Source organism: Notamacropus eugenii, chromosome 1 (genome assembly GCF_028372415.1).
Source record: "Notamacropus eugenii isolate mMacEug1 chromosome 1, mMacEug1.pri_v2, whole genome shotgun sequence".
NCBI classification, from domain to species: Eukaryota; Metazoa; Chordata; class Mammalia; order Diprotodontia; family Macropodidae; genus Notamacropus; species Notamacropus eugenii.
Window position 1 is genome coordinate 136,724,965 of NC_092872.1, and position 25,418 is coordinate 136,750,382.

Genomic DNA, 25,418 nt, shown 5'->3' on the forward strand with positions numbered 1-25,418 from the left:
GTAAAGGAAATGCCTTTAGGTCCTTAATGGTGCCTCTTCATGAACTAATTGAGAATCATGGGCTGGAATTGAGGGTGGTGTAGTGGCTTTGCAGTCAGAGTTCAAATCCCACCTCTGACCTTTACTGACCCTATGTTACCTTAAACAAGTCACTTAATTTACCTGAGTTTCAGTTTATTCACCTGAAGGAGAGTGTTTGACCAGATGATGTCTGAGTTTCCTTCTAATTCCAGATTTATGATCTTATGATTTAGAGCCAGAAGGGACCTTAGTGATTTGCTAGCTCAAAACCTCATTTAATAGTTGAGAAAACTAAGACCCCTAGAAATTAGCTGTCTTGTCCAAGGTCACACAGTTAGTAAACATCAGAAGATGAGGAAAGGCTCTATTCTGGTCTTATCCCATTTTACTCTCTACATTCTTCATACTCCAGTGAAAACACTTTATCCATCACTATATAGCCCCAGACTTTGGCACAATATCTTACCTGTAGTGGGTACATAATAAGTGCTCATTGAGTTGAATTGAATGTCCCATATTTTCCAACCTGTATGCCTTTATACATAATTTATTCATGCTGTTATCCATGTTGGGATCTTTCATTCTTCCCCCTCTCTTGAAAAAAATGGTGTTTCCTGAGAGATTTGGAGAAGCCATAACTCTTCCCACCTCCTCTCCACTTAAAAAATATTTTCTTTATTTTTCTTTTTTGTTATAAACATAGTAGTCATCAGCAAACAATCATTTCAAAATCCAAAGCACAAGAAAAAGACTTGCATAGAAGTTATTCAGTATAATTGGGTTTTTTTTAAGTATCTATTAAACTTTAAACTAACTGTACATAATGACAATTCCTAGTTTTACATATAGCCCTCATTTTCTATTCTCTGTGTAAGGAAATGTTCATGTTTGATAATTTTGGGCAGAATTATAAATAATAAAATAGAAAAATTTTTAAATTTAGCATATATGAAATTTAACAAAGTAGGAACAAAATTGTTTCTATTTGTGTCCCTTCTGTCCTTCTTTTTGGTTTCTTATTAATGCTCCTTTTTTGCATTTTTTATCACTATTTTCCCTGAAGCCCACAAAAATAGAAGTCCCGCCTTGTTACAAATATATATAGTCAAGCAAAACGTATCAGCACATAGGCTACATCTAAAATCACATGGCCTGAGTGATTTGAATCCACCTATTTTAGAGAAGTTTTTCAGTACTTAATGGGAATCCGAAGAGATCTTAAAAAAGGGGAAAGGACCCACATAAACAAAAATATTTATAGCAGTTCCTTTTGTGGTGGCAAAGAGTTGGAAACTGAGGGGATGTCCATCAATTGGGGAATGGCTGAACAAGTTGTGATACATGTATATAATGGAATGCTATCATTATGTAAGAAATGATGAGCAGGCAGATTTCAGAAAAACCTGGAAAGACTTACATGAACTGATGCCAAGTGAAGTGAACAGAACCAGAACATTGTACACAGTAACAGCAACATTGTATGATGACCAACTTTAATAGACTTAGCTCTTCTCAGCAATATAACGATCTAAGACAATTCCAAAAGACTTGTGGTGGAAAATGCTATGTACATTGAGAAAAAGAACTCGAATCTGAATGCAGATCAAAGCATACTATTTTCTCTCTTTTTGTTGTTTTTTTCTTTCTTGTGGTTTCTTCTTTTGTTCTGTTTCTTCTTTCAACACATGACTAATGCGGAAATATGTTTAACATAATTGTACATGTATAGCTTATATCAGATTGCTTGCCATCTTGGGGAGGGGAAGGGAAAAAATGTGGAGCTCAAAATCTTGTAAAAGTAAATGTTGAAAACTATTTTTACATGTAATTGAAAAGAATAAAATACTATTAAGTGAGGGAAAATATTTAATGGGAATCATTTAGGGAGAAACTGGGGTACTCCATCAGCTCCTGAACAACTGAGGAACATTCTCTAGACTGGTTGTCATCAAACTGACAGGATCATAGATTTAGAGCAGGAGTTTTAACCTAGGATTCATAGATAGATTTTAGGAAGTCCAAAGATTCAAATGGGAAAAATACATTTTTTTCACTAACTTCTAACCGAAATTTAGCATTTCCTTCAGGTATTTAAAAATATTATTCTGAGAAAGGGTTCATGGGCTTCACCAGACTTCCAAAGAGGTCCATGACACACATGCAAAAAAGAAAAAAAGGTTCAGAACTCCTGATTTAGAACTAGAAAGTTCCTTAAAGGTCATCCAATTCAACCTCTTCATTTTACAGATGAAAAAATTGAGATTAAGTGACTTTCCCAAAGAAACTGAACATAGGTCCTCTTCTCTACCATACCGCAATGACTCTCATTCCTAAATCTGAGATTGGTGAAAGAAACTTTCTTGAAGCTATCTGTCAATCAGTAAATTCCCATTTATTAAGTTCCTACTAAGTGCCAGGCACTGTGCTAATTATTGGGGGATACATGAAGAGACATAAGACACTCCCCACTCCAGGAGCTCACAATCTCATGGGGGAGATAATAAGCAAATGAATATGCACAAACAAGCAATAGAGGAGAAACTGGAAATAATTAAGAGAGGAAGACTAGGATTGAGAGATGTTTGTAAAGTCTTCCTATAAAAGATGGGATTTTAATAGGACTTATGGAAGCCAGTAGGGAGAGATGAGGAAGGAGAGCGTTCAAGATATGGAGCAGCCAGAGAAAATAATTGGAGCCAAGAGATGGAGTATCTTTTTCATGAAAGAGCAAGGAAGCCAGTGTCACTAGATTCAAAGAGTACATGAGGGGAAGAAAGATATAAAAAGACTGGAAACATAGAAGGGGGCTGGGTTATGAAAAGTTTTGAATGCCAAACAGAGCACTTTATATTTAATCCTAGATGAGATAGAGAGTCACTGGAATTTATTAAATAGGGGAATGATACAGTTGGACTTGTGCTTTAGAAAAATCAATATGGTGACTGAATGTAGGACAGATTGAAGTAGAGAGAGACACTTGAGGCAGCAGTAGTTCAGACATGAGGGTCTGCACCAGAGGGGTGACAGTGCCAGAGGAGAGAAGAGGGAGTATTCAAGATACCCAGTGAAGGTGAAATAAAAAAAAAGCCTTGGCAACAGATTGGAAACAAAGAGGAGATGACACCTAGGTTTTGAATCTGATAGACTGAGAGGACAGTGCTGCCCTCTATGTTAATAGGGAAAAGTAGGACATGGGCAAGTTTTATGGGGAAATAAAATGAGATTTACTTTTGAACACATCAGATTTAAGATGTCTACTGGACATTCAGTTTTAGATGTCTGAAAGGCAGTGGAGAAATGAGAAACTGAAGGTCAGCAGAGATTGGGACAAGATAGGTAGATCTGAGAATCATCCATGGAAACTGGATTTGGGTTCATAGGGGCCAGACTCAAAAAAACCCAGGTCTGCAATTGACTTGGCTGCTTGACAGCAAGCAAGTTTCCCAGACTCTGGCCCTCAGTTTCCCTATTTGTAAAGTGAAAAGATGAAAAAAGGACATATCTACCACCCCCTTCAATTCTAAGTCCTATAATTTCATGAAGTGTAAGGTGTTATCACAGTACCTCACACAACTGGCTTTTGGGGATTTGAAAGTCTTTACTTGTTTCTTAGAAAGATGCTACGTAAACAGTGTTGATTTGCTTTGCTTGACTACATTTTTTATTCAAAGGATGGGCTTCTATAATGGAGGGGAGAATATTTGGTGGGTGGTGTAAGACATTTTTTAAAAAGAAAGAAAAGAGCATCAATGAAACATTAAAAAGTACACAGGCATGTAGAAGGAAGGGGACACAAACAAGCAGGAAACAGAAAACTGCTACTATCCTGTCAAAAGTAATATATACTTTTAAAAACAAGCTATGTAACAGAATTTGACAGTCTCATATATATATAACCCTCTTTCTGTTCTTTTTTATTAAAATGTTCATGTTTGCTTATGTTGGTTAAGTTTATAATAAAAAACAATACTTTTAAAGAATATGGGGCATAATAATTCAGACTCTCAAAATATCTGAGAGAGAAGGAGAAAGAATTTGGTTAGTGCTTAATGACTTCCCAGGCAGGGGAAGTGCTAATGAAATAATTAGCACCTGTAGCCTTAAGAATAAGCTGAGGCAGCTTGTCACACTCTCAGACTCTACCACACATTCATCTCAAGGAATGGAATCATCTCAAACGAGCGAAGAAAAGGACAGTGGCATCACAGACCTCTGATTTGTGCCACTGTGACCAGGCTCTGGAGCTCAGGAATGGCATACTGACCTGGCTAGAAGCATTGGTGCTGCTGCTTACACTTCCCTACAGCTCATCCTTCAAAGCACTCTAGCACACACAGAGACCACCAAACCATCCCAGACATACTTACTGTCTTGCTTCACCAAGAGTTCTACCTAAATTCAGCCTTTTCTCTCTTTGCTTTATGTCACTGTTTTGTCCCTCATTCTGCACCCTAATGTCTGCAGGCAGTCAAATGAGCACTAGTGCAAAGAATGATCTTACATAACTGCCTCTGAAATTCTGTTGCCTTGGTTTCCCCAACATACTAATATATACACAAGGTTGTGATTAAGCTTAACGAATCCCATGTTAGGGGGAAAGTGGATAGAGAGTCAGACCTGGAGTCAGGAAGACCTGAGCTCGGTTCAGATGATGGCTTCATTTTACAGATGGGAAAACTGGGACCTGAAGGGGTTAAATAACTCACACTGTAACCAGTAGCAGAATCAGATTTCAAATACAACTCTTTTCATTACAAAGTTTTTTCCATTGAACCACAGCTGCTTTTCTGATTCATCTAGCTTCTGCCTGAAGGCAGGTATCTAACCTTCCCAAAAATGAGCTTAATCCCTTCTCCCTAGGAAAAGGTGCCCTGTAGTGGGCATCATAATGGCAGTTTTGTTCTAACACTTGTTTCAATAGGATGTTGTTTACTTATAAGGTAAAGTATATTTTTACATTTGGAATCATGGAATGAGAGCTAGAAGGCCCTACAGTCCAGTCTTAACATTTTATACATGAGGAAACTAAGGCCAAGGAGACTGAGTGACTTGCCCAGTGTCATATCAGTTTGGAACCTAGGTCCCCTAACTCCAGAGCCAGGGAGTGCTTTCCACACTATACCATGCTGGCTGCATGCACTATTTTTTAAAATCTGTTTTTACAAAAAGCACAAGTAAGTAGATCAAATTTGGTAACTATTATTTTTAGTTATCTACATCTGAAGGAGGCCTAACCACTGCATCTGCTGTATCCCAAATGACCACTATAGGTCAATAGCTGGAAGCTGCTATTATCTTAGGCATAGTATCTGGGTAAAACTAATTCTCCTCCATTGTACTGGCCTTAGAAACTTTAGCCTATTTTAGTAATGTAACCATCATTTTCATTATACAGATTACAAAATTCAGGCTCAGGGGCCATATATAACTTGTCCAAGGTCACGTAATTAGTTAAGAGGGCATTAGAACATCAGTCAAGAACCCAAGCACTGTGTATCCTTGGGACTGTCCTCCAAGCAGATGTACCTTAGAGCAGGAGTAAAGGTAGAATATCAGAATGGGAGAAAAATGGATAATAGTTTATTATTGAAGAAAGAAAACTAGATCTGGAATCAAAGGACATAATTTTAATCTCTGATTTTGCTACTGACAATTGTGTGATCTTAGAAAAATTCCATCACTTCTCTGGGCTTCAGTTTCCTTGTCTTTAAAATAACTAGTTGTTGTCTAAGATCCATTCTAGCTCTAAAATGTGTGTTCCTAGGTTAGGAGCAGAATGTATTTGCTGGAGATAAATGAAGCCTAAAGGTATGAGAAAGAGGAAGAAAGAAAACACAGTGAGATACAGGACTGGTCAATATTAATTTCTGTCTTTTTCTTCCTTTCTTTCTTTCCACTTTTACTCTTCTTTCCTTCTTTCTTTTCCTTTCTCCTTCCTTTTTCTTCTTCTCTTTTTTCATTCTTTCTAGACTCATTCTCCCTATCTCATCCAGGCAGTATGGAGAATGCTCACAGGTCGACCCCATAGCTGATCATCACAGAAGCTTTGAGCTTCTCTATTTTGGACCTTGTCTGGTTCACTCCTCCTTAGGCAACCCGTTGACCCCTCTACCCTGAGGGACTCACAGTATTGGTGCTGGACTTAATATGGAGATACAATCTGCCTTAGCCCCACTGCTGCTTAGAACTCATAGGTAGTAGAGTGGATAGAGGGCCGGGCTACCCTCAGACACTTTTTAGGTGTATGACCTTGGGCAAGTCACTTAACTTCTAGTTGTCTCAGTCTCCTGAACTATAAAATTTGAATTAAAATATCACTTACCTCTCAGGGGTGTTGTGAGATTCAAATGATATAATATTTGTAAAGTGCTTAATACTGTGCCTGGCACATAATAATAGTAATTAATATTGTTAAAAATTTTACTGATATATAAATATTTTTCAGGCCCTAAAATTTTCCATCTCTTGCCCCCCTTCTTTTGCACTAGCTAGTCCCTATACCTGTAATGCTCTCCCTCTTAACCTTCACTACTTAGATTCCCTGGTTACCTTTGATGCTGAGCTCAAGCACAGATTCCTCCAGTTGCTGGTACCTCACTAAGTCTACCTTCCATCTACTGTTATCCCTTCCACATCACAACTTTCCCCATTGTGGTTTTGCTATATCACAGGTTGGCATAAGAAATTAAATGGCAATTTGGGGGGAGTTTTGCAGACGCTGCAGAGGACATGCCAAGACCAGAAGATAACACAGGAAAAGTTTTGAAACTCAGAAATGTATAAAATATATGTATAGTATTGTATAATATCAACATACTATATCTTTTAATACTGTAAACACCCCATAAAAGAAAAAGAAAAAATTCAGACTTCTCTGATATGAAGGGAAGGCCAAAAAAAATTTACATGGACTTTCCAGGTTATGAGGTACCCCACCCCTAGCCCCCACAATATGGAAAGGATAACTGTACTCTCTATCTATCTTGCATGTTCCAAATTATGTATCTGTTGTCCGCCCTTTAGAGAATAAGTTCCCTGAGGGCAAAGACTATTTTGACTTTTTTCTTAGTATCCCTAGGACTCATGCATATAATATGCACTTAATAAATGCTCACTCTTTGATGGATAGTTTTATCTTGAGAATCAAGTTTCCAGGGGAGGAGCCAAGATGGCGGAATAGAAAGATACATGTACGCTAGCTCCAAACCCACAGCCCATAAATTACCTCTAAAGAAGAACTCCCAACAAATTCTGGAGCAGCAGAAGCCACAGAACAATGGAGTGGAGGAGATTTCTGTTCCAGAGAGCCCTGAAAACCTGATGCGAAAGGTCCATCGCGCACCTGACCCAGAGTGGAGCCCAGCCCTGCCTTGGCCACGCAGCACTGAGAGGAGCAGATCCGAGCAGGCTTCAGGGACACAATCTCCAGCTGGCACGCAGGTCCCTCCTCCCACGGGCCACAAAGGTTGGTGAGAGGGTCTTCTAGGCTTGCAGAGAGGGGAGTGGGGTGCCCCCATAACTCAGGCCCCCTCAGGAGGCAGCAGTGGAGGCAGCAACACACAAGGGCTCCCAAAGCAGGCAGGACCTTGGATCCATTGTTGAAGGTCTCAGCGTAAACCCCCTGAAGGAACTAAGCCCCGCTTGGTTGTCCAGCCCCAACCTGAGCACCTGACCTTAATCTCAACTGAATAGCAGCCCTGCCCCTGCCAAAAGCCCTGAGGCTGGGGAGCTGCATTTAAATCTCAGACCCCAAGTGCTGGCTGGGCTGATCTGGAGGCGTGGTGGGTGTGAAGAGGAAGCTCAAAAGTCAAGTCATTGGCTGGAAAAATGCCCAGAAAAGGGAAAAAAAATAAGACCATAGAAGGTTACTTTCTTGATGAACAGATATCTCCTCCCTTCCTTTCTGATGAGGAAGAACAATGCTTACCATCAGGGAAAGACATAAACGTCAAGGCTTCTGTATCCCAAACATCCAAAATAAATATTCAATGGGCTCAGGCCATGGAAGAGATCAAAAAGGATTTTGAAAATCAAGTTAGAGAGGTGGAGGAAAAGCTGGGAAGAGAAATGAGAGACATGCAAGCAAAGCATGAAAAGCAGGTCAACACCTTGCTAAAGGAGATCCAAAAAAGTGCTGAAGAAAATAACACCTTGAAAAATAGGCTAAACAATTGGCAAAAGAGGTTCAAAAAGCCAATGAGGAGAAGAAGGCTTTCAAAAGCAGAATTAGTCAAATGGAAAAGGAGGTTCAAAAGCTCACTGAAGAAAATAGTTCTTTCAAAATTAGAATGGAACAGATGGAGACTAATGACTTTATGAGAAACCAAGAAATCACAAAACAAAATCAAAAGAATGAAAAAATGGAAGATAATGTGAAGTATCTCATTGGAAAAACAACTGACCTGGAAAATAGATCCAGGAGAGACAATTTAAAAATTATGGGACTACGTGAAAGCCATGATCAAAAAAAGAGCCTAGACATCATCTTTCATGAAATTATCAAGGAAAACTGCCCTGAGATTCTGAACCAGAGGGCAAAATAAGTATTCAAGGAATCCACAGATCACCTCCTGAAAGAGATCCAAAAAGAGAAACTCCTAGGAACATTGTGGCCAAATTCCAGAGTTCCCAGGTCAAGGAGAAAATATTGCAAGCAGCTAGAAAGAAACAATTCAAGTATTGTCGGAATACAATCAGGATAACACAAGATTTAGCAGCTTCTACACTAAGGGATCGAAGGGCATGGAATAGGATATTCCAAAAGTCAAAGGAACTAGGACTAAAACCAATAATCACCTACCCACCAAAACTGAGTATAATACTTCAGGGGAAAAAATGGTGTTTCAATGAAATAGAGGACTTTCAAGCATTCTTGTTTTTGCTTTCTGACCCAGCAGTTTATTACCCTTGGTATTGACCACTACTTGTTTCTCCTACTTTTGATAGCTTTGTCTAGGACCACTCCCCTTTCTCCCAGTATCAATTGCAATCTTTTTCTGGACAATTCTCATTATCTAGACACATCAACCTCTTGGTTCATCATCAAGGATTGATTAATTCCAATGGTAGTCATATAGTACTTTGCCTTTTAGGAAGAACTTAGTGATCAAATCACTATCTATGCTTCCCAGAGAAAGCAAAAATGATATAAACAACAAAAATCTCCAGTCTTCTGGGACATGAATCCAGTTTATAACCACAAGCGGCAATAGAACATGATCTAGTATGCCAAGATGTGCCAACACACCCTCTGGCCATTAGCATTACCACTGGTAAATTGCCCCAAGGTCAAAGGTATACTGGTTTATCCATCCTATACACTCCCATGGATATAACAGAATGGGTCCCAGGAACTGTCCAACCTGATGACCTCTACTCACTTCTCATAATTCGTGTGAGCTCAAATGATATTATCATCACTGATGTATATAGAAAGTATTGCCAAGAAATATGAGGTACTGAGCAAAAAATGTATTTGAGACCCATAGGTATACAGGTGAATTTTTCATTTATAGGACCAATAAAAAAAGTAAGGGATTGGGGGGAAAGTTATATTTGGGAAGTGATCAACTGGCTAAAAGGATAGTATCTGAAAGGGTTTGGGGTTACTGAACCATGGTATAAAACACAGGAATGATAGGCTCTTGGCAAGGAATGGAGTGCACCTGGTAAGGCATATAAACATATTTGTTACAGGAAAAAATTTTTGTCAGAGTCTCAAAAATCTAGTTGAAGGATCTTCAAAATGAAAGGGGAAGGGCTGGGAGAAAATTATACATATAATCTGACAAGCCTTGTATCCCAGGATGTGACAAGCCCAGGAGACAGCACCCATGAAGAGAGCTAGCAATAACACTTGGACCTTAGACATCTATGTGCAAAAGCACAGCATATGGATAATAAACTAGGTGAACTAAAGAGAATCAAAAGCAAAGGAGCAGTCATTAAGATCAGGTGGTATGAGATGCACAACAATAATTTGCCTATGGGAAAATATTCCTTATTGAGAAGGAACAAAGTAGACGAGGTGAGGGAAAGTGAAGTAAAATTACATTTTATGAACAAATGATTTTTTTGTGAAGAAATCCAGGGACTTCAGGGGAGTGATTTTGGAAAGTGTATGTAGGGTGATCAGAATTGGCATCCCACTTCTGAAACCTTTGTCTAGGATACCCCACACCCTTTTCTGCCAGTATCAGCTGTGACCTTTTCTTGGTGAATTCTCATTAACTAGACACATCAGCTGAGACCTAACAGAGGCGATTTTGGAGGATAGCTATTCCACAGACCATTTGACTAGAAGGAAGAACTTGGTTAGAAGAGAACTCTGAGAAACACATCTCAGATCTAACAAAGAAGTATGATATTGTAGTAATATGGTACCTCAGCAATCTGAATATCAGCTGGTACTTCCTCTCTCTGCCAATAAGCAAGCTGTCAGCCATATTTTGAACTACTCAGGTCATGTCTGGAGAACAATGTTCAGTTTGGGGCACATTTTCAGAAAGACATGCACCAGCTAGAGTGTGTCAAGAAGAGGGCAACTCAGATGATGAAAGGAATGAAACAATATGGCATATGTTGATTGGCTGAAGAAATGGGAAAAGTATAGCCTGAAGAGGAGAATGTGTAAAGGGCATATGATAGCCATCTTCAGGTATCTGAAGGACTGTACTGGCCCCAAAGGGCAGTACTATGGAAGCAATGGATGGAATCTGTAGAGGAGCACATTTAGGTCTGATTTAAAACTCTGTCAATGGACAGGAAAAAAAAAAAGCTTGTAGCATACATATAGATTCTAGTTCCCTGAAGGGAATCCTGTACATTGTTAATTACTTAATTAATTAATGATTAATGTAATTATTGGCCCTCTTTAGAGGAGTGTGTTCTTCAAGAGGAGATGATGTCTCACCTTATCAAAGAGCTAACCTTGTCAAGTCAAAGCTTTTCAAATTAATTTTTTTTATCAACAAGCATTTATTTTCTCTTCTTTCTTCCTCCTCACCCTAATGGGAAAAAAAGAAAAACAAAAATAAAACCCTTGGAACAAATATGCATTATCAAGCAAAACAAGTTCTCATGTTGGCTCTATCTAAAACTGTGGGTCTTACTCTGCATATTTAATCCATCACCTTTACATTGGATGGTAAGTAGCACTGTTCATCGTTGTTCTTCAGTAATCCTGATGGATAATGAATTCATAAGAATTCTTAGGTCCTTCAAAGTTATTCAATTTTGCAATGTTGTTGTCATACTATAAATTGTTTTTCTGGTGTAGTTCAGTCATGATGCTACATGACCCCATGGGCATATTTTCTTGGCAAAGATACTAGATATTTTGCCATTTTCTTCTCAAATATGCCTTCATTTTACAGATGGAGAACTGAGGCAGACAGACGTTAAATGACTTGCCAGGGTCACATAGTTAAGGGTCTAGGGTTAGATTGAAACTCAGGTGTTCCTGACTACAGGCCCAGTGCTCTGTCCACTGTACCACCTACCTGCACCTTGGTTTTTCTTTACTTCACTCCAAATCAATTCATTACAAGCTTTCCTGGGTTTCTCTGAAACTGTCCCCTTCCTCATTTCTTACAGCCCAACACTATTCTGTGAAGTTCATATTCCATAACTTGCCTAGCTTTTCTTCATTTGATGGGACATTGCCTTGGTTTCCCTTGCTTTGCTGCCATACAAAGAACTCTCTAAATATTTTTGTGCATATAGCAAGAGGCAGCTGGGTAGCACACTATATTGAATGCTTATCTGGGAATCAGGAACACCTGAGTTCATATCTACCCTCAGACACTCACTAACTGTGTGACCCAGGCAAGTTACTTAATTTCTCTTTGCCTCACTTTCCTCAAATATAAAATGAGGATAATAACAGCACCTTCCTTGCAGGATTGTTGTGAGGATCAAATGAGATATTTATAAAGCACTTAGCAGTGCCTGACATGTGATAGGCGCTATAGAAATTCTTATTTCCTTCCTCAACCTTCCCTTTACCTAGGTCCTTTTTCCCCTTCCTTTGATTTCTTTGGGGTATAGGTCTAGCATATATCCTGGGTCAAAGAAGATGCACAGTTTAGTAACTTTGGAGGCAAGTTCCAGATCATTTTCCAGAATCACTGGGCCAATTCCCAGCTCCATCAATGGAATGTTCACTATTTTCCCACATTCCTTCTCACATTTGTCATTCTTTTTTTTACCACTTTTGTCAATCTGATGGGTGTAAGGTAGGATCTCAGGATTACTTTTATTATGTGTTTTTCTAATTATTAAGGATTTGGAAGGGTTTTTTCATGGCTTTAGTTGTTTAAGGAAAAATGAAGATTGAGGAGATCCTTACTAATTTCTTCCTAAGTAAAAAACCCTCTAAATAAGAAACAATGTGGTACAATGGCTAGACTACTAAACTTAAAATCAGAAAGACGTGTTTGAATTCTGCCTCACATACTGTGTGACAACAGGTCACTTCACTTCTATGTACCTCAGTTTCCCTATCTGCAAAATGGGGATGATAATAGCGCCTGCCTCACAGGCTTCTTTAAGAATTCTGTCATGAGATAATGTTTGCAAAATTCCTTGCTAACTTTACAATACTGTGGAAGTGCAAGCTAATTCATAATAACTAGAGCTATCCAAAAGTGGAATGGGCTGCCTTGGGAGGTCTTAGGCTCTCCCTCATCAGAGGGTTTCAAGCAGAGATTAGATAATCACTTATGTGATTGTAAATGGCTTTCTTGTTTAGTTATGGGGTGGACTAGATGACTTCTGAATTGTCTTCTAGCTCTAAAAGCCTATGATTCAATAGTAATCATAACTGACTTACTATAAATAGCATAGACCTTCGGTGTAGTAGCCTATACAAGAGAAGAATAAGAATAGAAGACAGTAACAGACTTCAGTTTTGTAAGTCTCTTGCACAGAAACAGTTCTCTCATAGTTCCTGAGGGCTTGAATGAAGGTTATAATATATAGTAAATGCTTACTATGTGCCAAGGATGTGCTAAGTCCCAACCATACAAATATGAAAACGAGATAGTTCCTGGCCATCAGCGAGCTTGCATGGAGACAACACTCGTGGCAGAATGGTAGCTGAGAAAGACTGGTTCGATTTGGCAAGTCACAGAAATGGTCGATAGAGACACAAGCAAGAAGACTGGCATACCCTTTCCAGTAGAAGTGGCATTATTGATTTCATTATGGTTCCAGAGATAGAAAGAAGTGAAGGGCATGCATTCAGTGGAAGGGCAGATGACAAAAGGATGGCTTGGGAATAAGGAGAATCATGGTTGGGCCAGGCAGATATAGTAGAGCTGATGAGCCATGCAAGAGTCAAGACATACTGTGCCCCAGGACAAGAGTTCCAGAGCAGAAAGAGTTAAGTCCCCCAGCACATGGTCTCTGGTATGGAGAGTTCACCATTAGGACAGAGGATAAGAAGATGATGGGAGTAAGGCTAGAGTCAATTTGGATCTCCAACATATACACCAAATTTAAATCACACTAGTTCCCATTCTATCTACAGCAGGAGTCCCTGCAATGACAATCCTATCAGATCTCAGCCTCTACTGGATATAACAAGTAACCAGTAACAAGGAGCCACACCATACGATGGAGAAAACACTGCTAACCCATTGTTTGTCCTCAAGAAAGTTGATTCACTTCCCTGGGGCTCAGTTTTCTCACTTGCTAACAGATGAGGGAGAGGGCTAGAATAGATCAGAGGTTCTTAACCCAAGGTCTGTGAACTTTAAAAGACATATTTTGAGAACTGTATTCCAGTATAATTGTTTTCCTTTGTTGTCCTTTGTATTTTATTTTACACATTTTAAAACCTTATTCTGAGAAGGATTCCAAAGACTTCACCAGACTGCCCAAGTGGTCCATGACACAAAATGTTTAGGACTACTTTCCTGGATGATTCCCAAGTCCTCCCCACCATTTCTACATCGTGAGGCAGTTCATTCCTTCATCAGACAGTCCTAGTTGTTAGAAAATTCTGTCTTATTAAGGCAAAATCCACTTCCTTACAATTTCCATCCATCTCCTTCTGTGCCCTATAGCTACTCCCATGGCATCTAATATGTATCATCCACAGGACAATCCTGAATTCCGGAGAATTCTCAAAGATATTGGAGAGAGGGGAGCTGGGCAGGGGGTTCAACTCAGAGGCAAAGCCTAGTAGCCCACCAAAAGAAATGAGAATGGCTGAATGTACCATGGCGACCTGAAAATACTCATCCAATAAAATAATAGGAACCACAGCAATGACAATCATGATGCACTTTAAATAATAATGCACTCTAAATGCACTAAAGCACTTCAACAAACATTATCTCATTTAAACCTTAGGACATGGCTCACCCTCACAATAGAAGAATTGCTTAGCTTTTATATACAGCAACATAATAACATTTACAAGGAGTTTCCTGTTTTCTTTCAACCCCATTAAATTCATTTTTAGCAGATCCATCACCCACAGAACATGCTACCATTCCAGAGGAACAACTGAGCTGACAATACTCCGGTTTTTCATCGTAGTTGAATGGTTAAAAGCGTTTCCCTAATACTCCAGCAGATTTCTGTGCAACAGAAGAGTTCAGGCCATCACATAATGGAAGCAATTGCTTTGTCAGATGATGAGCTCCCCATCTCTGGAGGTATTCAAGTAGATTCTGGTTGTCTATGTGATACAGTGAGCGTATTCAGCTGTAACTTGAAAAGTTGACATTTTCAACCTCCTCATGGATGATTAGGAAAGGTAATAGCTGAAATTTATATAACCTTTTAAAGTTTACAAAACACTTTATACAAACTATTTTATTTGAACTTAGCAGTAATACTCTGTGATAGATGATATAGGTATTTTTACCCTAGTCTGGCAAAAGAGGGAGCTAGGAATCAGAGGAAATGTTTCACAGATGACAACTAGATGGTGCAATGGATACAGCCCTGGACCTGGAGTCAGGAAGACTTCAAATGCAGCCTCAGACTCTTACTAACTGGGTAAACCATTCAACCTCTCTCTGACTCGGTTTCCTCAGTTCTTAAATGTGTATGATAACCGCACATGCCTCCCAGGTTTGTTGTAAAGATCAAATGAGATGTTTATAAAGTGCTTAGCACAGTGCTTGGCACATAGTAGATACTTAATGTTTGTTTCTTATTTTCCTTCTTTCCTTGTATCCCTAAGACCTAGCAGATAGGTCTTCATAAATGCCTATTGGTTGATAAATTGAAGATTAATTTGCCTATGACAGTAAGTGTGAGAGGTAGCATTCAAATCCAGGGCTTGTTGACTCAAAGTCTCGCCCTCTGGCAGTCGAAGCACTCTGCAACCTTTATCTAATAATCAATGGTATTCATACAGTGTCCCAAAAATCTTAGTGCCATTTTTAGCTTTGGGAATATGTCAAAAGTCTTAATGTAGTTTTAAGTTACTAAAGACAGAAACTGCACCAAGACTTTTCAGACACTCTGTATATCATGCTTTGCAGTTTACAACAGCCTTTGTACACATAATCCCATTAAAAAAATGTTTCCCTTCACCACTTACCTTCAGACAAAGACTGAGTGACCCCTTGTCAGCTGTACTGCAAAGGGCACTCTTGTTCAGTTAGGATTTGGACTAGAAGGCCCCCAAGATCTCTTCCACCTCAAAGATTCTGTGCTTCTGTGACCTCAAAGGTTCCTCTCCTGCTATAGCTTGCATTTTCTTAGGATAGCATTTTACTGAGACAATTATCTGGATAATTTTTAGAGGTAAAGTGGGCCATATGGTGCCATGGAAGAACACAATCCTGGAGTCAGAGAACCTGGGCTCAAATCTCACCTGGGATGCTGATGACCCAGATGAACATGTGCAAGTCTCTTAGACCTCCCATCTGTAATAGAGTCTTGGCCTTGGCAATCTCTGAGATCCCTTTAATCTCTAGACTTCTGTTCCTGGAAGAGTGAAAAGGGGAAGAGTAGTTACCTCAGAAACTTGAAAATCAGAGTATTGAGTGCCTGAATAGTCCAGATAATTTCTTCAAGCTATTCAGTATTTTGGGGAAAAAACACTGGCTTTGGAATTACGGGACTTGTGTGATCTCAGATCCTACCTAGGTGACTTTGGGCAAATCATTTAACTTCTTTATGCATTAATTTCCTCATCCGTAAGATAAGGAGATTGTACTCCGTGGCATTTTCCATTTCTGAATTTTTGATCCTATGATCCTCTTTCACTTACCTAATAAAAATGAGAGGATAGTTAGGTGGCTCAGTGGACAGAGGGCTGGATCTGGAGTTAGAAAGACCTGAATTCAAATCTGACCTCAGATACTTATTAGCTGTGCGACTCTAGGTAAGTCACTTAACCCTATTTGCCTCAGTTTTCTCATCTGTAAAATGAGCAGAAGAAGAAGATGACAAACCATTCCAACATCTTTGCCAAGAAAATCCTAAGGGCTCATTAAGACTCAGACATGACTGAAACATTATGTGCCAAGCACCGTATTAAGTGTCTTTGTCAAGAAAACCCCACGGGAGGGCGGAGCCAAGATGGCGAAGTAGAAAGACGCACATACACATAGCTCCAAACCCACAAACCACAGAACGGCTAGAGGGGACTAACCCAGGGCGAATTCTGCACCCAGAGACCATGGAATATTGGAGCGAGGGAGATTTCTGTTCCGGAGAGACCTGCAAACCTCTCGCAGGGGGTCCTTCACGCTGTGGACTGGGCGCTGGGACGGGGAGCAGAGGGCAGCCCTGCCGCGGCCACGACACCGTGAGGAAAAGATCCGAGAGGGCTACAGGGACGGGATCTCCAGCGGCCACGCGGGTCCCCCCACCCAGAGAGGGACCTGCAAACCTCTCGCAGAAGGTCCGTCGCGCTGCAGACGCGGAGCCCAGCACGGACCTGCGGTGGCGGCAGCGGCCGCGGCTCTGAGAGGTACAGATCCGAGAAGGCTCCAGAGACGGGATCTCCAGCAGCGGCACTAGCCCCCCCACCAATAGGTGACTGACGGGGATAGGTGAGAGAATGTCTTTGGCGGGTCGAGAGGGGAGTGGGGTGCCCCCATGGCTCGGGCCCCCCCAGGAGATAGAAGCTGAGAGGCGGCTACAGACAGGGGCTCCCCAAACGGGCGGGAGCCTGGATCCATCGTGGATGGTCTGTGCATAAACCCCCTGAGGGAACTGAGCCAGAGAGGCAGCCCTGCCCCTAACCACCTGGACTTAATTCTCACACTGAATAGCAGCCCTGCCCCAGCTAAAAACCCTAAGGCGGGAAGCAGCATTTGAATCTCAGTCCCTAAACGCTGGCTGGGAGGACCAGGAGGCGAGGTGGGTGTGAGGAGAACATTCAGAGGTCAGGTCACTGGTTGGGGAGGATGCCAAGAAAAGGGAAAAGAAATAAAACCATTGAAGGGTATTTTCTCGGAGAAAAGACACTTCCTCCCTTCCTTTCTGATGGGGAGGAACAATGCTTGCCATCAGGCAAAGACACAGAAATCGAGGATTCTGTGTCCCAGCCCACCCAATGGGCTCGGGCCATGGAAGAGCTCAAGAGGAATTTTGAAAATCAAGTTAGAGAGGTGGAGGAAAGACTGGGAAGGGAAATGAGATGGATGAGGGAGAAGCATGAAAAGCAGATCAGCTCCCTGCTAAAGGAGAACCAAAAAAATCTTGAAGAAATTGGCACCCTGAGAACTAGCCTAACTCAGTTGGCAAGGGAGGTGCAAGGGGCCAATGAGGAGAAGAATGCTTTCAAAAGCAGAATTAACCAAATGGAAAAGGAGATTCAAAAGCTCACTGAAGAAAATAGATCTTTCAAAACTGGAATGGTACAGATGGACGCTAAGGACTTTATGAGAAAGACAGATATCTCAGAACATACCGCGCAGATTCGAAAAATGGAAGATAATGTGAAATATCTTATTGGAAAAACAACTGACCTGGAAAATAGAATCAGGAGAGACAATGTAAAAATTCTGGGACTACCTGAAAACCATGATCAAAAGAAGAGCCTAGACATCATCTTCCATGAAATTATCAAGGAAAGCTGCCCTGAGATTCTAGAACCAGAAGGCAAAATAAATATTCAAGGAATCCGCAGAACACCGCATGAAAGAGATCCAAAAAGAGAAACTCCCAGGAGCATTGTGGCCAAATTACAGAATTCCCAGGTAAAAGAGAAAATATTGCAAGCAGCTAGAAAGAAACAATTCAAGTATTGTGGAAATACAATCAGGATAGCACAAGATCTGGCACCCTCTACATTGAGAGATAGAAGGGAATGGAATAGGATATTCCAGAAGTCAAAGGAACTAGGACTGAAGCCAAGAATCACCTACTCAGCAAAACTGAGTATAATACTTCAGGAGAAAAAATGGTCTTTCAATGAAATAGAGGACTTTCAAATTTTCCTGATGAAAAGACCAGAGCTGGAAAGAAAATTTGACTTTCTAACACAAGAATGAAGAGAACCATGAAAAGGTGAACAGCAAAGAGAAGTCATAAGGGACTTACTAAAGTTGAACTGTTTACATTCCTACATGGAAAGACAATATTTGTAACTCTTGAAACATTTCAGTACCTGGGTACTGGGTGGGAGCACACACACACACACACACACATGCACACACGCACACATACATAGAGACAGAGTGCACAGAGTGAATTGAAGAGGATGGGATCATATCTTAAAAAAAAAATGAAATCAAGCAGTGAGAGAGAAATATTGGAAGGAGAGAGGCAGAAGTTATATGGGGCAAATTATCTCTCATAAAAGAGGCAAGCAAAAGACTTATTAGTGGTTGGATAAAGAGGGGAGGCAAGAGAAAAAGATGAGGTCTACTCTCATCACAATCCACTAAAGGAAAGAATATAATGCACACTCATTTTGATAGGAAAACCTATCTCATAATACAGGAGAGTGGGAGACAGGGGCACAAGCAGGGTGGGGGGGGAGGATAGAGGGCAGGGCATGGGGAGGAGAATGCAATCCGAGGTCGACACTCATGGGGAGGGAAAGGACCATAAGAAAATAGAAGTAATGCGGGACAGGATAGGATGGAGGGAAATATAGTTAGTCCTATACAACACAACTAGTATGGAAATCATTTGCAAAACTAAACAGATATGGCCTATATTGAATTGCCTGTCTTCCAAGGGGAAGGGGTGGAGAGGGAGGGAGCTAAAGAAGTTGGAACTCAAAGTGTTAGGACCAAACGTAATGTTCTTACCACTGGATAACAAGAAATACAAGTTAAGGGGTCAAGAAAGCTATCTGGCCCTACAGGACAAAAGAGAAGAAGGAGACAAGGGCAGGGAGGGAGGATAGAGGAGAGAGCAGATAGGTCACAGGGGCAATTAGAAAGCTTGGGTCTGGGGGGGGGAGGGGATAAAAGGGGAGAAAATTTGTAACCCAAAATTGTGTGAAAATAAATGTTAAAAGTTAAATAAAAAAAAAGAAAGAAAAGAAAAGAAAACCCCATGGACTTGTCCATGGGGTCATGTGGAATTGGACACAACTAAATGCAATTCACAACACAACAATTGGATACAACACAACATAACAATGCAAACAAGAACTAAATGAGAGCATTCCACTAAATGAAATCTAACTGCAAATCAATGACCCTTGTCCTGAAGACCCTAGATTTAAAGATACCTCATTCTCCTTACACCCCCAAAATGCCTGCTGGGATTATGCTGCCAATGGTAATTTTGTATTTCAATTCAGTTGGTAGTTAACAGAAGTCCATACTGTCGCATTATCTTTCCATTAGGAAGCTTTTGAATTATTTGGAATTGCAGAGGTAATGGAGTAGAACCAAATAATGAGCTGGTTGCATAGTTTCTCTGTCCTTATAATGCATTCTTTTTTAATGCAAGATTGTCAAGATCTCCATTCTGTCATTCAGGCAGTTTTCAACAACTCACATGAACTTTGTGGCCTTACTGGAAAATGAATGGGATGTTCAGTGTGTATTGTAGGGCTAAAGTTGTAACAAACTCTGATGCTTCAGCAACTAGAAACCAGCCCTGACATACTCTTCTCACAGCATCATTTCCAATTGCAAATCTTGACCTGACACAGCACTTGATTTCTCTCTTTGGATGAAAACACAATTATATGTATAAATTAATTCAGTCCAACAACCATGTACTGAATGTGTACTATGCACAAGGCACTTTGTTAAGCTCTGGAACAAAAAAGATGAAAGCTACAAGAGGCTATCCAATCCCTTCATTTTACAGATGAGGGAATTGAACAGATAAATGAAATGACTTACTGAAGGACATACAGATAGTAAGTAGCAAAATCAGTATTCAAACCAAAGTCCTCTAACTCAAAATTCAGTACTTTCTCACTACGCTTCTTCATAGAAAGATGGGGTCAGATGCAATCTATACCCTTATAGTTTAGTAGGGGAGATAAAATGCACACATAAATCTGAAATTCCAGTGATAGATGTATAGAAGTAGTATAAACAAATTGCTATGGGAGATCCATGAAAGGAGAGATACCCTTTCTGACTATGGGAATGAAAGATTTCATGGAGTAGATAAGCCTTGGAGCATGTCAAGGGGTAGTAATTATTGTGGTTCTTTTTCAGTCATTTTAGTCATGTCTGACTCTTTGTGAACCGATTTGGGGTTTTATTGGCAAAGATAATGGAGCAGTTTGCCATTTCCTTCTCCAGTTCATTTTACAGATGAGGAAACTGAGGCAAAGAGAGTTAAGTGACTTGTCCAGGGTCATATAGCTAGGAAGTGTCTCAGGTCAGATTTGAACTGAGGAAGATGAGTCTTCCTGAATCCTGCCCAGGCACTTGATCCACGGAGCCACCTAGCTCCCTTTCAAGGGGTAGAGAAGATTCCAATTCATTTTCCTCCCTTTCCTTCTTTCCTTAGACCAGAATAAAATCTCTTTCTCTCTCTATCTCTCTCTCTCTCTTTCTCTCTCTCTATCTCTCTCTCTCTCTTTCTCTCTCTCTCTCTCTCTCTCTCTCTCTCTCTCTCTCTCTCTGTCCTTACAACTGCTATTTCCCTAAATGTAGCTTCTTTGTTCAAGCTCCCTCCTCCATTTCCCTATCTCTCTCCTAGCATAATTATCTACTTACTATTTCCTCCTATTTTTATGTTATGTTTTTCCCTGTCCTCCTTCAATGCTCCCTTGACCAACTTAGATAAGAGAGATTCATAGTGCTCCAGTTACTAAAAATAATCAGATTCCCCCTCTTCCTCCCTATTCCATCTTTAGGGTATTTTCTTCCTTCTTTTCTCCTTTCTTCTTTTTCTTTCTTTCCTTCCTTCCTTTATTTTTTCTTCTCTCCTTCCTTCCTTGCTTCCTTTTTTACATCTAGTCTCCAAGTTTGTCTTTATTTCCTAATTCACTTTAGAAGTGAATGGTTTTCTGGAAGAGCAATGGGTTTTTCTTCTCCTTTCCAGATATAAGCATAAGCATTTGATCATTATTTAACCTTTTAAGTTGCAAATGTGTTTGTTTATTTTTATTTTTTCTAGGTTTCTCTTGTCTCTTCTGTTTACATTTCAAAGGTACTTCTCAGTTGTTTCTCTGAAAGGAAAGCTTGGAAGTCATTATCCTATTAAAGGTACATTTTTTTCCCTCTAGGATTAATCTCCAGCTTTTCAAAATAGGTTATTCTTGCAGTTGCAAAGGTATATTGGCCTTTTTCTTTTGTTTTTTATTATTTCACATTCCATTCTTCCTTTGCCTTTTCATATTTGCAATATAGTCCTTTGTGCTTCTGACTGAGATTCCCTGGTATAGAATCTCTCTGTCCTGTCTATACTTTGCAAAAAATTTTTTAAGTGGAAGCTCTAGAGTTTGGCAAACACATTTCTCCATATGCTGGATTTGAGGTTTCTTTCAGGCAGTGACCTGTGAATTCTGTCTATTTTCAATAAACAGCTATGCAGCAGAACAGATAGAGAGCTAGACTTGGAGGAATATCTGGGCTCAAATCCAGTCTCAGAGACTTATTAGGGATGGGCAAGTCACTTAAACTCTATTCTCCTATATAAAATGAGAATAGTAATAGCACCTATCTCCCAAGGTTGATGGAAAGACAAATAATATTTGTAATGCGTTTTACAACCCTAAAAGTGCTTTATAAATGCTAGCTATTATCATCATCATGATTATTTTACTTACCATATGGTTCCAATAGTTCTGAAACTAGTTTTCTTCCATAATTTCTATGATGTTCAGATATTTTTTATCTTATCATGATTTTGGCAGAGCTGTTGAATTTTAAGTGCTCTCTCTATGTCCTGTTGTCCGTTGTTTTGGGTAGTAGATATTGTGTGTCCTTCCAATTTTCCTGACTTTTAACTTCACTCTAACATGTCTTCTTGTACCTTCGAATTTTTAAGTTTGCTTCCTTTCATTCTCTTTTTCAGAGCATCTGCTACTTTGGTAAGGTTTTCCAGCTGCTGTTCTAAGCTGTTTAACTTCCTTCCAAGTTTTCCTAGTCTGCCTTCACATATATTCTTTCTTTTTTTCAGTAGACCTCCAATCTAGTATTTTAAATGGTAATTATGGCCAGGTTATTCTCAGGGGGTGGGGAGGTGGGTCAGGGAGGGTATTTTTTCACTGTATCTAAGAATTTTCTTATGTTTGCTCATTTCTTTATTCTCTCCACTAGCAATGGCTGGGAATAGCTGACCCACCCTCCTACCCCAACTCTCTATTTATTCTGAACTTCTCTTGGCTCTGCAATTGCTGGGAATTACTGTCATTACACAATTACAGTAGTTACTTCCAGAGGGAGTACTGCCAATCCCTAAGAACAGGGCCATGGATAGGAATGAAGGATTGGTAGCAGCCAAACAGAATTCTCAGTCCTCAGCCTGAAACAGAGAAGCTTTCAAGTCTGGTAAATAGTTGTTTCTGGGTCCTTTCTCCTCCACACACTCCTGGATGGTAGGAACACTGAGTAAGGTAAGCATGGCTGTTAAAGGACACAGTCCTGAACAGGGAGCTGGGGGAGAGGCAGTGCCAATTCATGCAATCACAGGCACCTGTCCTCCATAGCCATGGCTCAGAATAGGGTCCAATGTGAACCAGGAGATAGAAGCCACCTTCCTTCTAACGCAGGAAGATGTTAATCCAAGTGAGTAGCATAGTCTTTCATCATTTGCTTTTGGGCTTTTTTTATTTCTTATGGATTACCTTACTGTGAACGTTTTTTGTTCATCTCTTATGTTGTCCTTTGTTTTCTATTATTCTTGATGTGGTTTTAGAGTTCAAGTTCTAAATCTGGGTTCAGAAACATTTTTTTACTATTTTTCCTTATTTTGATAACTGCAAATATATAATTGGTATATTATATATGACATTATATGTAATATGTAATGGTATGCATAATAAGCAATACAATTGGTTCCCTTTGTAATACTATATATTCTTTTTTAAGCATTTAAAAACATTATTGTGAGAAGAGGTCCATAGGCTTCACCACACAAGTAAATATGACACATAAAAAGAGGGAGTTCAGGTTAGCCAGAAACTTTCATATTATAATCTCTATCAGAATGTTTTTAGGAGAGGTGTATGTGTTTAAGAGGAGGAAGAAGAAAATTAGGAAAACTGAAAGGATAGGTGATAGATTAGAAGTATAGAATGAGACAAACATTCTCAGATTGATTAATTTTACTTAACTATATGAATTATAAAGGAGGACTTCTGGGAAGAGAGAGGTATTGAGTAAATGGACAGTAATAAGGGTAAGAAAATGAACCATTAAAATACATAGAAAAAGGTTCTGAAGGAAACTCAAACAAGGCAATTTTGTTACTACTGTGTTAATTTAAACTATGGTTGTTGTTTTGTAAGTATGCCAGACCAGATGTGGAAGTACATACTTGTAAACCTTGCTACTAAGGAGACTAAGGCTGATAGATTGCTTGAGTTTGGGAGTTCTGATTTTCAGTAGGGCTAAAGACAATCCAGTGCACGAAATAAGTCTGGCACCAATATTGTTAGCCCCAGGAAGCTGGAGCCACCAGGCTGCCTAAGGAGGTGTGAAAGAGCTCAAGTAAGAAATGAAGCAGATGTAAGATTCTGTGCCTATGGATTTGGCTCTTGAGTGACCAATACACAGCCAGTGCAGGTGAGATAGGGAGACCAAGTCTCAAAAAAAAGCCAATATTTTTTAAAAGCCATTGTATGTAAAAAAAAAAAAAAAAAAAAAAAGTTGAGCTTCACAAACAATCCTCTTTCTTCGTTTTCTGCTTATTGAAATGATAATTAATGATAATTAAATTAATAATTAAAATAATTTTTTAAAAAGAAAGCTAGAGGGAAAGTCACAAGGCATAAAGACAGGAGGCTTCAGAATAATTTACACTTGTTTAGAAATAATAGCTGTCAAAGTGTGGTCCAGGGACCCCTAAGAGTTCCCAAAACCTTTTCAGGGGGTTTCCAAGGTCAAAACTATTTTTATACTAATACTAATATTTTTAATTATAATCTATCATTTACATGGATAAAAATATAGATATATATGTGTGTGTATAAGTATATGTGTGTATGTGTGTGTGTGTGTGCGTATTCCAAATAAAGCTCTCTGGGAGATCCTCAATAATTTATAAAAGTGTAAAGCAATCCTGAGACCACAAGTTTGGGAATCACTAAAATAGAAAAACCAAATTAAAGCTGAAAAAAAATAATTAGAATACTGCTTCTAATGACTCCCCTCTGAGTCAATCCTCAACTGCTCCTTACGTTAAAGATTTCTGGCAAGGAGACAAAAAAATGAATTTCATTTCCCTGAGATAATGACAGTAATACTGAGAGAGAAGTGGGGAGGGGAGGGAAAGAGATGGGGAGAGGAAAGAAGGAGAAAGATTAGAGAGGGAGTGAGAGGGAGAAAGAGATAGAGAGAGACAGAGAGAATGAGAATTTAGTTTGGGTTTTCCCCATTATACCAGAGAACCTTTAAAGTCACTTTTACCTCATACATTCTATGAGTCTATGATTGAGTTGAGAATAGTGAAGAGGTTTTTGTTTTTTTTTAATGCCGTATAAGGATCAGTTGAAAGAGCTGGAGATTGTTAGCTTGAAAAAGAGAAGGTTTAGGTGTAACATGATAGCTATCATCAGGTATTTGAAGAACTGTCACTTGGAAGAGGGATTAATCTTGTTCTGCTTGATGTCACAGAAGAGAACTAGGAGAGTTAGAAGTCACAGGAGGCACATTTTAGCTCAATATAAGGGGAAATCTCCCAAATATTCAATCTGTCCAAGAGTAAAATGGGCTAATTAAGAAGTAGTGAGTTGCTGGGTCTGGTGACACATGACTGTAGTCCCCACCACTGGCGAGGGTGAGATGGATGGATCAATTAAATTCAGGAGTGCTAAGTTTTAGTAGGTC

At 39.6% G+C, this 25,418-nt stretch overlaps 1 protein-coding gene across 1 annotated transcript in view; it reads right to left on the minus strand.

The window, feature by feature from the left end:
- Positions 1–15,588: 15,588 nt before the first annotated feature.
- Positions 15,589–25,418, minus strand: part of FAM81A (family with sequence similarity 81 member A) — a 133,756-nt gene continuing 123,926 nt past the window's right edge. Inside the window, exon 12 of the transcript XR_011968282.1 lies at positions 15,589–15,972. The gene's annotated coding sequence lies outside the window, so the exon portion shown is untranslated. The remainder of the gene's footprint in view (positions 15,973–25,418) is intronic.